Source organism: Castor canadensis, chromosome 10, assembly GCF_047511655.1.
Source record: "Castor canadensis chromosome 10, mCasCan1.hap1v2, whole genome shotgun sequence".
Lineage (NCBI taxonomy): Eukaryota > Metazoa > Chordata > Mammalia > Rodentia > Castoridae > Castor > Castor canadensis.
The window spans coordinates 22886330-22902700 of NC_133395.1; positions in this window are offsets into that span (position 1 = coordinate 22886330).

Sequence of the window (16371 nt, forward strand, 5' to 3'; positions counted from 1 at the left end):
GGATATTTTTTAAATTTATTTATTTTTAATTTTTCATTTTCTATTTTGTCCCAGACAACTGTTTCAAGGTTGGTTTGTTTGCTTTTATTGTTGTACTGGGGGTATATTTTGACATTTACACAAGTACTTACAGTATATCATAGTTGAATTAACCCCCTCCATCATTCTTCTTTATCCTTCCTACCCCCCACTCCTGGAAAAGTTTCAATAGGTCTCATTTCTCCATTTACATACATGTATACACAATATTTGCACCATATTCTCTCCCCTACACTTTCTCTCTTCATTTTTCCCACTCAACCCCCTAGACAGGACCTGTTTTGTCCTCCTGTTCTCCATTGTTTTTATTTTTAAAAGACACTTTTGTTTAGGTAGCTACACAGGGAGTTTCCTCCTGACATCTCTGTGTACTTATTATGTATTATAATTCGAATTGGTTCGTACCCTCTATTTTTCAACTTTCTAACTTAATACCATTCTTATTGTGACTTCAACAGTTTTAAAAATTCTATATTCATTCTTTTATAGAGAGTACATCAATCATATTCACCTTCTTAGCGTCCTTCTTTACAAGCTTTGTAGCAATTACTGAAGTTCTCCAATCAAGCCACTAAGTAATGAATGCTGTAGGGTCCTCCTACTTCCATTTTACTGCTGCTTTTTCTGTTTAGAGAAGCTCTTCCATACTTACCCCTCTTGTTGAAGTGTTTCCTTATATATCCTAGACTGTAGGAAGAATCTTTGTGTTTTAAAATACTTCTTATGATTATGTTTATCTGTTTATTTTTTCTTGTAGAGAAAAAAAACCTAAATTTGGCATCACCTGAGAATATGAAAATTTTAATTCATATATGTTCATAAATGTGCAACACATTTTATCAGAAGCCACAAAAATAATTTATTAGAGAAAAAAGATTCAATAGGTATTTATTGCACTTCTTCAATAGAAACTATCACTTGGTGCCCTGATGGTGAGTTCATTTTGAGACTCACTTCTTTCAAGAGCAAATCAGCATTGGTGATAAAGATTCTAAAGCTGTTATGGGGTTTAGAGTTTGTTATCTCATTAATTGAATTATTTTGGGCATGATGTTATGCTACCTCCTCACTCCAAGGTATCAAGTCTTTAATTAGTAATTTACCCACAAACACATATTTAACACTCTTAAGTGGAATCACATTCTGCTAAGACCAGATAGAGTTGTTTTAACTGCAGACCCTTACTAGCAGAAGTGTTTTCACATTTATTGCTTCCAAGAGATGATAAAACAGTTGGAAAGCATGTTCAGTGTGTATTACTATGAAACATAAGTAGGTCTAACACAAACTCATGTTATTTTCTTCATTAGCAGGATCATAATTTACCTGTATTGGAGTTCCTGCATTTTATGCCCTTTGTTTCCTTGCCACAGCACACCTTTCCCAGACTTACGTAATGTTCATAAAGATCAGTAAGAATCTAAAATGAAATAAAGCTGTATTTTCTCTCTTGGAATAGAGATAATATTTTGGACAATTAGTGGAGTTTTGGTGGCATAATTTTCTGCTTTGAGATTTAACCATCTAACTTTTATACTTCTGAAACACTTCACAGAGCCCCTTGTACGCTTTCTTGTGGGCATATCCAGCCTTTACTATCTCTGATGTCAAAAGTCCATAATCTCCAAAATAAACAGCTCTTTTTTTCTTTCTTTCTTCCATCTCTCCTCATCAAATTCATATAACTTCAAGATGGTTAACTATGAACATGAACTCAGTTCTTTGAAAACTGAGATCAAATATGAAAAGTGAGTGAACTGATCTAATTCTAGAAAACATGTACACAAATATTGTTAACACAAATATTTGTAAGATTTAAACAATACAGGAAAGGTTTTTGTGAGTGATAAAAAGCTATCTGTTAAATCATATCAGAGATCTCATGCATGGGAAGATATAAAGCAGAATGTTAGGATCTCACTTTTTAAATGGAAGAAGAAGAAATCTGGCATGTAGTGCATGCCTGTAATCCCAGCAGTCACAAAGCTGAGAATGAAAGATTACATTTGGAGGGCAACCTGGGCTATATACACACATAGTGAGATTCTGTCTCAAGACATAACATAACAAAACAAACAAACAAAAACCAACTGGACCAAGAAGGCACAAATCTGATTAATAGCAATATTTTCTAAGGACATAAAGTACTTAGTCTGTGAAGTGAAAGCTATAGTGGAAAGAAGAGGAAAATCGGGCTACATGTCTTTCCTATCTTTCATTAGCAGTGCAGCCTGTCTGGCAATATCTGTCTTGAGTTTCAATGTTGCTGTCAGAATCACATGCTAATTCTGCCATTCTGCTGGATTTGTAAATCTAGAACTTTAAAGACGTGTTATATTTCAATTAACAAAAATGGAGACATGGATAAATCTATATCAAATATGCAGGAAATCCTTGAGACAATTTTGATAATCATTATCAACTATTTACATTCATGGCTCTTAATAAACAATCACATCTTTTGACACATAAAAATTCATATTTAATGTTCAGGATATCATTCAAAGCATTTAACTTGTACAGAATGGGCACTGACCAACACGTGCTGGGTAAGGCTCACTGGACACTTACCAAAAGGATGTGATCCCTTTGCATAACCAATGTTTCTCCTGATCATTGATTGTATGACTACTCATCTTTATGTATGTTTACAAAATAATTAGGTTTGTACACTTGTCTTTGATATATGCTAAACTAATTTTCATTTCCTAAATTATATCTCAATTACTCTCTAACATGGGCTCCTTTCTGTTATTTCCAACGCAATACTGAAATTATATTTTGAGTTATTTGTAAAGAATAGTAGAGAAAAGCAATATAATGTTTGACAATAGGTAAACCGAGCAATCAATAACTTTAGAAAAATGAACACAATGCTATTAATTTTATAGTTCATTACATATTTTAATTCTTTGGTAAGTTCATTTAAATTTCAAAACACCTTAAGAATTGTCTGGTGTTTTTTCAAATTTTTTTATTCATTTATTCACACGTGTAAACATTATTTGAGCCATTCCTTCTCTAATGAGACAGGAATGATATTACCAGAAATAATTTCTTTAACGGGAGTGTAATTCTCTCCGTGCCCCATGCACATCATGCTCACAGTCTCAGAACTCTAGCTAGAATCAACTCTTTCCATGTTCCACAAGGTATTTGCAAGTGAAAGGGATGTATTAAAGCATATATAGAAACGACAATATAAATACTAGATAATCATTGCAAATATGTACCATTTATTTCAGCTAAACCTTGAGAATTAGGTGTGGGAAATATTTCTGAGAGTACTAAAACCAGTGATGGAAGAATATGTTTTTTTATTCATTTATTTATATATGCATACATTGTTTGGGCCATTTCTTCCCCCCACCCCTCTCCCTCCCTCTCGTCCCCATCCCCCCCACTTCCAAGCAGAAACTGTTCTGCCCTTATCTCTAATTTTGTTGAAGAGAACACATAAGTAATAAGAAGAAAGACAAAGTGTTTTTCCTATTTGAGATAAGGAGAGCTATACAGAGAGATTCCTAACATTGCCTCCATGCACAAATGTGTTACAACTCAAGTTGATTTATCTCTACCTGACTTATCACTAGTTCTTGATCCCCTTCCTATATTGACCTCTGTAGCTTTAATGTCTGGTGCTTTTTAATTCAAAGTAGGTGTCTTTATCTAGATGTTAGGAGCTCACTGAAGGGTCAGTGTCAGTTCATATTTCCCTAACCAAGCTCTTAAGTACTCAAGAAGACATATAGACGGAATTCAATAGTTAGAAGACCCCATCTCCATTTAGCTTATTGATAACTTTAGAGGAGATTGAGAGAGCTAATGGAAAGTTAAATAGTCTGAAGGAAGGAAACATAGGAGTTAAATGATCAGGTTTCTTATTGTCTTCTTTACTCTTGGCTGCTTACAGAAAAAAAAAGCTTTACAGAATGGACACTGGAGGTTAGATCTGCATTTCTGGATTTTCGATATGGAAAAATCTTAATTACATATTGAAACAGACACATAATTAAATATTGCTTATGTATTTTCACATAAGTAATCAAAATATTATATATAGTACATAGCATGTAATTTATATGTCAACATATGTATATCATTTATAATATACAAATTATATAAGGGCTCTGTTTTATGGCATCAGAGCCCATTTGAGTAGCCTCTGTAAGTAGACATAAATTTTGAGAGATGTTTATAGTAAAAGGTGAGTGTGAAATTATTTTAATGTCCTCTCTATCATTCATTGAACATAATTGCTAGGATTAAGGGATTTTATAATATATTTAGAGGACTGGGAAAAGAATCTAGGAAAGACTCTCAGTATTACTTATTAGAGATATTTAATGTTTTAAACCTTATCAGTCAAGTTTGGAGTTCTGCCAGTTTCTGATTATCTCTGGCAAGGATATTTTCTTTGCCTTCATTTATTTATTTCGTTTATCATTTTTACCTTTACTTACATGTGTATACAATGTTTGGGCCACTTCTGTCCACATATAGGCATAACTTGTTCTGCCCTCTTGTTCTCCAATTTTGTTGAAGAAAAAACATAAAAGATTATAAGAGAAACATAGCATTTTTGCTAGTTTGAAGTAAACATAGCTACACAGAGCTAGCGTTACTTCCATGCTCTTGTGTATTGCAATCCACATTGGTTTATCTCTGCCAGAACTCTTCGCTGCTTCCTTGCCCCTTCCCATAGTGGCTCCTGCCAGTTTAAGTTTACTATATTTGCCTCTATACAGTGAGTACATCAACCATACTCAAGTTTTAGGTTCCCTTCCTTTAGTGTGTGACCCATGTCCAATAATATTACTGCATTTGTTTTAGGTCTATAATCCACATATGAGGGAGAACATGCAATTTTTGGCCTTCTGAGCCTGGCTAACTTCGCTTAAGATGCTCTCCAGCTCTACCTGAGTGACAAAATTTCATTTTTCTTTGTGGCTGAATAGAATTCCATTTTGTATAAATACCACATTTTCTTAATCCATTTTTCTTGACTGTTTCCATAGTATTGTTATTGTAAATAGTGCTGGAATAAACATGCAAGTGCAGGTGCCTTTGTAATAACCTGAGTCACATTCCTTTGGGTATATCCCCAGGAGTGGTACTGCTGATCATATGGCAGACCTATGTTTAGTTTTTTAACAAGCCTCTATATTGTTTTCCAAAGTGGTTGTACTAGTTTACATTGCCACCAGCAGTGTATGAGGGTTCCTTTTTCCCTGCCTCCTCACCACATAAACAACCAAAAACCTGTTTCTCAGTTAAAAAAAACTAGAACAACATGTTGGGAACCTTTTTGAACAAACACCAGTGTATCAAAGGTATAACAGTGTCTCTAAGGATAAAACATGAAGTGTTGGCCATTAACTGTGGAAACAGACAATATTGTTTTATCTGTATTGTAATGTACAGCATATGTAGAAATGTGCTAATAAAACCATTGTGAATATTCATTTATATTTCAAGAATTTTTTATATCATTTAATGTTAAAATAATATAATGAATAAATTTATGACTTTTTTGTTAATTTTTCTTTTTGGTTCATTGTACTACATGTTCATTGAAGAAAAACTAGAAGGAAATCAGGAGATAAATTAAAATGAAGTTTTAATGTTAATTAGTTAATAATACCATTCCAATCCATAATAAAAATATTCATCTGGTAATGTGTAAACAGATACTACTGAGGTTAAATGCAATTGATACATAAATGGAACTCCTTTCCCTTTGGTAATCACATGTCAAATTCATCAATTCTATTTTAGAACTATAACTGAGATGTGATAAATTTAGCATCTATACACATATAGGTTAAGTATATTAGAAAGTTTCAGGGGAAGGTGGAACATTCATTAACAAGAACATTTACTACATAAAACATATTACTTATTTCAATGGATTTTACTCAGCTTTCTTGGTACATTTAATAATCTAATTCATACTTTTCCTCCCATTCTCAACCAACCCTCGATTCTGCATACCTGAGCCACATTTGTCTTACTTTAGGAGCATTATTTGATAGTTAATATATATTTTTAAATTTCCAGTACAAAATCAATTTAGCATGTGCATGAGTAAAAATGAGAGGGAATTCTTATAGTCACAATTATAGTCAAAATGACAATCTGCATTTTTTTCTGATTGTTTTGTAAAGATATTACAGTAGTAGTCACAGTTTTTATGAGGTTTGAAGTTTTTGAAATTTGTGGTAGTAACAACGACAATGAGTTCTTTAAAAATAGTTCTTAATATCATAGTCTGAAAAGTAAGATAAAGACATGATTATCAACACATTTATGAGCCTTACCAGGATCTTGGAATAATCCCATTCCAAGGAAGACAAGGATACTTTTCAAAATTTAGAATTTGACAATGTGTGCTCAGTGATTTACTTTTTCTTAGTCGTTTTATATGTTTTTGTGGTTTCCTTGATCTAATCAAGGGTCAAAAATAATCTCATTCATGGGTTTTAACTCAAAAGATGTTATAATGAACAATAATTGGCAGTGAGAAATATTAAAATGAAGCAACAAAAGTGTGGCTTTGAAAAGCTTAGAAGAATCATGAAGGCCCCATCCATACAAGAGATGGTGGCTGTTTTCCCTTTCACATTTTCAGGAAATTCAAGATATTTCTGAGCACTAAGTGTTGGTTAGCAAATACATTCTTTTCTTACAAAGAAGCAATTACAACCCCGCACCGAGTGTGAGCTCTCACAAAATTTTATCAGTGGATTAGGAATTGACTCTTTAATTAAGTGAAAACAGAGACAGCCAATGAATGCATCTGTGTGGCATTTCCAAAAAAAGTAAAGACATAGTTAAAGGATAATTTCAAAATGATTTATTTATAAGGAGAAGATAAAACAATTCTCATATCTTGAATGTAATGAGGTCAAAAATGTAAATGATAATAAATCAAGGAAGTTATATGGTTTTAGGTTTCAAAACAATATTTTGAAGGGTGGGAGAGGAAGATGGGTTGAAACATCTAAATATCACAAAATTAATCTTGGTGAGGACAGCTGCATAGAGAATATTCTATTAAGGAACTGGAAGAGGGTCAGAGGAGGAGATAGGAATTGAGAGAATACCAGGACAAATGTTATTCAAGAGAGTTATATGTATGAAAATGTTGCAGTGAAACCCATTATTTTACATAATTAATGTAGGTTGATGTTTGGCATCCAATACATATTTAGTAAAAATTTATGAATGTAGTGGATATAGATAAACATGTAAGAAAATTTCCTTAAATAATAGCAATTACTGAAGTGTGTATTTGCGTGAAAATTCCATAATTCATTTTTTTCTTTAACCCAAGTGTAAATTAATTTTTAAGCAATAATAGTGTTTATAAAAGTTATGAAACTTCATGTAGAAACCTGGAGGCATGAAATTACTATTGCCTATGTACTGTATTTAAATGATAACTAAGTAACTCTGAGACTACTCCTGTTTTGACATTTTTTGAAATAGAACTATATTCATAAGAAACTATTTCTATGTCTAAGTAGATATCTATAGGTATATTTGTATCTATGATACAGCCCTTATTTATAAATAAGAACTGTATAAGTGCACAAGAGGAATTCTGATCTCAATTGCATACAGAGAGCATTTGGTGATTTTACTGCTGAACCTCTGGAATCTGTAAAGTATCCTAATGACTGGTAAATAGAAGATTCCAAGTATAAAGTGCTTGAGAGAAACAGAAACTATAAAGTCTTGGAAAGGAACTAAAAGACAATAAAACTTCATGGAGGGAAATTATTAAACAATATTTTGGTAGGCTGCAGGAGCTTGTGGGACAAAGTTCTAAAAGTTATGCAGAACTGAGGCACCCAAACACAAATTCTGATCAAATAGTAAGAATGATAACACTGTGTGTACATTAAGAGAGTCTGGAAATGTTTAATACTTACATATATTTGGCCTTTAGTGTGAGGAGGGCAGGCCTCTCAAGAAAATCCATATTGTTCCGGAGAACAAGGAGAGGAGACTGGCTCAGGATTTGTACTGAGGTCAGAGGTAGGATAGAGGTGACTGATCACTTACAAAAAAAAGAAGGTGTTTGTGTCGCTTAAATCTTCTGCTGGGCCAGGTGAGGGAGCACCCAACATTTTTATCCTTTGCCAGAGGGGAAGAGGAAGAGACAGGGATAAGCCTTCAAAGAGACCATCAGTCTTATACCAAAAACCAGGGTCAGGCTCATTATGGATGGTATTTTAAGGAAGTCTGAAGTAATAGCACTGCACCTGGAGTCAAACATCAAGGCTTGGTTTCTACCTATTGTTCTTTTCTGCCCCCATCTAAGATCTGAACAGTGATGACAAATTTATATCCAGGCCCGGAATTTCTGGGAATGAAGTTAGGGCACTACTCTATGGGACTGACAACTAACAAAGATACAACATGCTCTCAGTGGGGACAGAGCAGGCCACTCAAGCCCAATCTCAGTGGAATAAAGATCCGTGATCAGATCTTGACAGCGTTTTCTTTCACCCTAAGCAAAGAAACAGACACATTTTGAAATGTAGCTTCATGGCTAAATGAGCCCACAAGTATGTGAAGTAATCTTACTATGCTGTATAAATTTATATCTAAGTATATATAGAACGGACAGACAAGAAAACTGTAAAGAGTTCTATGTTATAATTGTGTCCTTATGTATTAAGAAAAATAAGTGTAAATTATCATTTAAAACTTACAAAAAATTGAGGGAAATCTATCATTTTACATTGAAGAGCATTTATAGGATTTATATTTAAAACTCAAAAAACATAAAAAGGGAAGAGAATAACTTTGACATGAAAACAATTAAAATGTTTCAAGTACCTTATTTAAAATATTTAAATATCTTATTTAAAATTAAAGGACAAAATCAGGATAAGTATTGGAGTGTGAAGGATATGAGAGTCTATAACATGTTAAGAATTCCAAAAATTTATACAGAAAATATCAAATAGTATGAGGAAGTCTGGCAAAGAAAATGGATCACATTACAAAGGCAAAGTAACTGAAAAGGATAGTAATTCTATGAAGTAATACAGAATCTTGCCAGATAAATTACAGTGAAAATAATTTTACATATCACATTAGCATTTTCAGGTGAATAATAACTAGTTTGGAAGAGGATTTGACAATACTCACAAATTACTGATGAGACTGCAGATAAACATAGTTGTTTAGGAGAATAATTTGACATATACTTCAAAGGTGTTGTTTCCTAAAAATTGAATTCATAAGTGACTACAAGAGGAATGTTCAATATCTCATCATTTCACATGGAAATGGAAACAGTCTTAGTGAGGGAACAGATTACCCAAAAAGAAAACTGTATTGTAATGATAAGATGGCATAATATATGACAGATAGGACTCTCAAGTCTTTTTTATAAGTAATGGTCTTCATGTTTTTATATTTTCTTTTATGGATGTGTGAATCAAATTAGATATTCATTATAGAAATATATTTATTTGTAAATGTAGGGAGAGAAGTGAAATTCTGAACATTTAATATGTGACATCTGACACTTTGTAAAAGCTGACATATCCTCCAGGTGGAGGACAATGATAATCGAAGTAGAAGATGCTTAAGGACTAATACTGTAATGTTAATAGTATTTTGATAAAATGTGCTGTTTTGTTTATTTGAGGTTTCATTTCATTCTTGCAAAGAATATACATAATGACACATAATTAAAACAAGTAACCTAAATAAGGAATTTATTGTTGACTTGTTAACTTCATGTACTCATTGAATATCTACTCATTATAATCTTAAGCACAAGTATATTCCTAAAGTTAAATATATGATCTCTATTTAATAGGAAACAAATTTACCATGCAAACAGGTTGAGCATAATTAAAACCCTGGGTTATATGACAAATGTGAAAAAATAATTTAAGCTACTTCTTTTCTTACCATAGAGTAATTATATCCTTCATAAATCTGCATATCTAGAATAGAGAGTAATTAGATATTATTGAAAATAAAATTCACAGTTCTAATATTATTGATAAGCATATACTTCTTTTATATTTTCTGAGGTAGGAGATATTGCTCATAAACCTAGTCATTTCTAAAATCTTTATGAAAACAGGAACAACTGTATGAAGCAATCTGGTATGCAAACTCAAAATTTTTGGAATTTATTGCTAAAACACTACTGTAATTTTTTAAGAATCTCATTGGGTTAAAATGGAAAAAAATATGGTGTTTTTTTAAATAAAATATAGTAATTGGTCAATTGGAATTCCAGAATCAATAAAAAAGGTCACCTTTCATTTAGTATTATGTTTAGCACCTCATTATTGCTGGGTAATATTTGTGTCTTTTTTGCCCTCAACAAGTTACTCAGCTATGTGAAGGCTGAGTAATGGACTTTCCAATGGGTTCACATACTAATATTTAGAACTTATGATTATGCGAATTTGATTTTCAAAGATATTTTACAGGTGTGAATAAGTCAAGTACCTTAAGATAGCAAGTTTATCCTGGATATTCTGGGCCAGCCACGTCTAATAATTTGAATCCTAAAGCACAGAGAATCTTTGCCTTTTGAGTTCAGTATCATTCAGTTATGACTACAGAAAAATTGTCCAAGATAGAATGTTGTTGAGTTTGAAGTTGGAAGGGAAGTGGAAACTTGTGGAAGCCATTTTAAGAAGGGGGATTGGGAAGAGGGATAATAATGGAGGGGATGAACCAAACCTAGGTACATTGCATAAAAATATGGAAATGTCACAACAAACACTCCTGTATGACTATTATATACTGATAAAAATGTTTTAAAAATTGCAAAAGACAAGAAAAGATTTTTCCCTGAACCTCCAGGAAAGTAAGCATCTGGGCATCTTGCATCTTGCAAGTCTCCATTTCTCCAGAGAGCTTGAGTGAATATAGCTTCTTAATGAGATTAATCTTTTATTTTCTGGTGTCAGGAAATGTTTGTATCTGATATGGCATTACTTTGCTAAGGGCCTCACATTCCTTCTCAGATGTAGGTTGTAAAATACATAGCAAATCAAGGGCATTTTAATATTTTACAGCACTTACCATACTGGCATAAATATGGTAAAACTTATGATGACTTTTAATTCTGTAGAAATAAGCATAAGACAATCAATCAGAGAAATACACTTGAATCTGCTTTGAAAACTAATTGCATTATAATTACTTTCAATTACTTCTGATGATACAAATATACTTAATTTAACAATTCACTATTATGGCAATTCACTACAGATCTTACTTGGTGCAAATGTACCAAACTTTAGCATCCTCTTCTAATAAAGCAAAATCCAAATGAGAGTTTGTTATGATTGTTTATTGTCTTTTTTGCATCATTTAATATTAATATGTTACTTATCCTTAGGCTTTGACTTTCAGCTTGAGAAAATCCCAAATATGTGGGTGTAAAAGATGATCGTACTCACAAGATCATTGTAAGTATAAAATCTCAATTTATTTTAATTCCATAGGTAGTAAGTCAGATATTCAATAAATTAAAAAAAGAGAATAAATATATAAATGAAAATTAACATTGGTCTTGCCACTTTTTATTTGAAAAGAATTTAGAGTTTTTCACATGTGCTCCAGATATTAAAAGAAAATTGATACATGATTATACCACAGTGGTTTGGCACACATTAATTTTAAGAATGTGATATAGAATTTTAAATATCAAAAGGAATTTTTTAATTGATGGTAAATACAAAAAGACCATATTGCAGCAAAAAGTAAAGGTTTTATAATGATTTCAGAGATTTTAAAGCCAGGATAAGAACCCTGGAAATGATCATGGAGCTACTGCTTTCAGCCAGGCTTGTTCTACCCACTTTTGGAAGGAAAAAAGAATTGTGGCTCAAATTTACTTTAGCTGGGTATTTGGGCACTATTAATCCATAGTAAAGTGTCCTTCTGACCTGAGAAAATAGTTGTGCTTATGTTATGGAATAAAAGGTCTCAAATAGCAATATATGTACCTTTGTATTAAAAATAGTAATATATTTATTATATTTTCCATAATTAGGTTTCCTAATAGCTGTTGACATATGTTAAACATTCATTAACTTACATAATTTAGAAGCCTTAAAATGCATAAATGTCTCAAATATAATTGTTATAATAATTATCAATAATAATCATATCATTGAAATAACATCACATAGATCTGTAATGTGTGTTTTGTGTGTTGTACTTCTGGAGAAAACTAAGATAATGGTGTCAGCAAAGCCATGGTGCCTCTGAAGGCTTTAGGGATAGAACCTTCTTTGCTTCCTCTTAGTTTTACTTGATAATTAGTAATAGTTGCATATACTTACAGGATACTGTGTGATATGTTGAGAGACATATATATATATTTATATGTACATGGATGCATGTATGTGTTTTGCATATCCATCACTTCTCTGAAGTACCTTGTTCTGTGTTGCCAACAATGTTCTGTTTTAATAATTTTGAAATATACAGTATATTGTTATTAACTATGGTCACCATGCTGTGATCATGTGAATGTCTTCCTAAGTGAAAGTTTGTACCTTTTACTTACATCTCTTGTCTCATCACCTGCCCCACAAGGTTATGGTAACCTTCATTCTACTGTAATATTGCTGATATACTGCTGTGTCTTTTGTGTTCAACTATTTTAGATAGCACATATGAGTGAGATTATGTAGTTTTTGTCCTCCTGTTCTAGGCTTATTTCACTAAGTGTGGTGCCTTCAGGTTCATTCATGTTGTTGCAATTGACAGTAGCTTATACTTTTAAAACGACATTGAGTATTTCAGTGTGTATATGTTGTGCACTGATGTGTTGATTGACTTAATTTTTTTTCCCTATATCTTGGTTAGTGCCAATAATGCTGAAATGAACATGGAAGTACACATGTCATTTTAATATACAGATTTCAATTCTTTTGGATACATACCCAGAAGAGAGATAGCTGAAATGTGGTAATTCTATATTTAGTTTTTTGATGAACTTCTATACTGTATTTTTCCCCCCAATGGCTTTACTCACTAAATTACATTCTTGTCAGTACCATGGCTGGGTGCTCTTTCTCTGTGTAAGGTCTACCATTTGTTGTATTTCATCTTTTTGATAACAGGCATTTTAAGAAGGTGTGAGGTTATATCTCATTATGGTTTTAATCCATATTTCCCTGTTGATTAAGGATTTTGAATGTTTTTTTGTGTACATGATCAGTTTTTTTAATCAGTGCCTTCTCTATGTTCTATGTCAATTCATTAGTCATGTTATTTATTTTTTTGTTATTGAATTGTTTAGACTTTTTATATATTTTGGGTATTGGTCCCTAATAAAGATCTGTAGATTGAGAATATTTTCTCTCAATCCATGGAGTTTCTCTTCATTCTGGTAATTGTTCTTTTCTGTGAAAGAGCATTTTATGTTGATGAATTATGATTTATCAATTGCTGCTGTTGTTGTTTGTGCTTTTGAATTTCTATGCAAGAAATAATTTTCCAGGCTAATATCATAGAGATTTTGTCTTGTTTTTGTTTAGAAGTTTTACTGTTCCATTTCTTACTTTTTTGTCTTTAGTCCATTTTGAGTCAATTTTAACATGTATTGTGAGAAAGAAGTCCAATTTTATTGTTCTATGTCCAGTTTTCATGACAAAATTGAAAACTGTCTTTTCACATTGTGTGCTCTTGTTTACACTGGCAGAAAGCAAGTGGTCACAAATGTGACCACTTTGTTCCTTTGGCCAATGTTTGTTTTCGTGCAAAGGCCATGATTTGGTTATAATAACCTATACTACATTTGGAAATCAGAAAGTATGATGCCTTCAACTTTGTTCTTTGCTCTGCATTGTTTTGAACGTTTGTGATATTTTGTGTTTCCATTCAAATTTTTGGATTGCCTTTATGGTTTCTGTGAAAAATATCATTAATATTTTGACAGATATTACACTACATGTGTATATTTCTTTGAGTAATGCAGACATTTTAACAATGGTATTTCTTATAATCCATGAACCTAGTATATATTTAAATTTATTTGTATTGACTTGAATTTATTCTTTAATGTTTTATAGTTTTAAGCATGTAGAATTTTCACCTCGTTGGAGAAATTTACTTCTGATTATTTCATTTTTGATTGCTGTTGTATATGAGATTGTATTCTTAGTTTCTGTTTTGAGGGAATAGTTCATGGTTATAGCATAAAAATGTTACTGATTTTTGAGTCATTATAGTTTTTTAACTATAAGTTCATGTTCTTAGCAAACAAAAGACAATGTTAATATTTTCTTAAGTATTGGGATAACTTTTATTTATTTTTCTTGCCTAAATATTCTCTGCTACTATACATATCATGAGCCCTAAATTACATCAAACTCAATGGTGAAAATGTTTTTCTTGTAAAGTACACAGGGTAATATATAATTTTAAAGTTATGTATTATAGACTAAATAGATTTGAATATGCAACATATACAAAATGTTGTTTACCATACATTACAATATAAATTGATTTTCTTTTAATAAAAGTGATTGCAATGTACATACTGTTGATATTTTGTGCAATATAACTACCAAATCAAATTACAAGTCATTTACCAGTGCACAAATAGCAGAAAATCTTTCTGGAACATCAGACTTTTTTTTTTTTTTATGGCCAGCAGAAACAAGAGTTTATTGGAACATCAGACTTTTTTAATGGCATTATGTCTTCAAATTAAGAAACCATAATTTGCTGAAGAGAATGATATTTTGAAGATAATTAATGGAAGTAGATTTTAGAGTATAGTTTTTTAATTCTTCAAAATTCAAGAAATTTGAGGATTTCATAAGATGAACATTTTGCTTATTTCTAATTATTTTTCAATGCATAAAATGAAATTCATGTAGAATCAGAAATACATATGGATTAACACACAATAAATAGAAGTAATTATCCATTGGAGGCTTTCTGAAAGCATTATCATCAGAAAGTCATTTTCATAGACTTTAAGAAAAATAAAGCCCGAGAAATAAGCTTTCAAGTTTGATACGTACTTCAAATTCTAGAATATCTTACTAATGAGGTTAGTGGTTATTTGATCAAAGTCATACTATATCAACTAGAATGTAGGAAAACTATTTTTCCATTGCTGCTGACCAATTTTTCATAAGACTAAAGACAAGATACCAAAAACATCTGTACATTCAAATATAGTTATTTTCCTTGAATATTCACTAGGACATCGGAACTCTATTGAAGCACAGTTGGGGAGACAGCAGGATTATAAAGATGAGTTTACATACCAGATTTGAAGTGATCTATGTATAAGAAAAAGAAAAAAAATACAGAAAAAATTCATTTTGCAATTTAAAAGTTTCATTTATATTTTAGGGGCATAAGATAAAATTTTGAATTTCTTTTTGCTATGAAAGACTAAATATCAATTCACATTCTATGGAAAAATAAACAAAAATCATATGTAACTTAAGGACTTTTATGTGCTTTCTCAATTTATCCGTCCAATAAAACTGATAAACATACAGTTAACCAAAATTTGTGCAACTGCCCTCTTCCATCTTGAATGTGCAGCTTGGCTTGTACATACAAGTCTTCAGTTGAAATAAAATAGAAAATGAAGCATATACTTTGTGTATTCCAGGTAAAAATAATAACAAAATATTCTATGTTTCAAAACCTCTCTAGTCAGAATTTAGCAGAATTTTTGAAGATTATACACAAATTGGTAAACATTGTAATATAAAAAACAACCAACAATTTTATAATGAGCATATTTTATAATATCAAAATATGATTATGTGTCCTATAAAATATGGTAAAGAAGAAGAATCAACTAAAAACAAGCACATGAAGTAGGAAAAATGTAAGACTTTCATATAGCATATTAAAACTATAATTAGAAAAATGTATTATAGAAATGGAACAGCAGTAAACAAAATAGTAACATGGAAGATGGAAACTTTTAGTCTGACTTAAGTGAGGAAATAGATTAGAAAAACAAATTAAACTGATTACTATTTTAAAATTGTATATTTATATTGACCAAAGTCAATGATATGTTTAATTATTATCATTTGTAAAATGAACAGAAGAAATTTAGGCAGAGAGAATAAAGAAATTTTAAATACTTTACTGGCATTGAGGAAGTAGATGAAAAGTCATATTATGAATCTATTTTTTGCCATGATACATTAGTAAATAACAAACAATACTAAATGTAATTTAGTGATCTTTCAATTTGATTACATAAAAAAATGATAGCAAAACTCAATAATATGAAAGTACCTCACATCAGAAAATCAATCTTATCTCCTATATCTGAGATGCTTT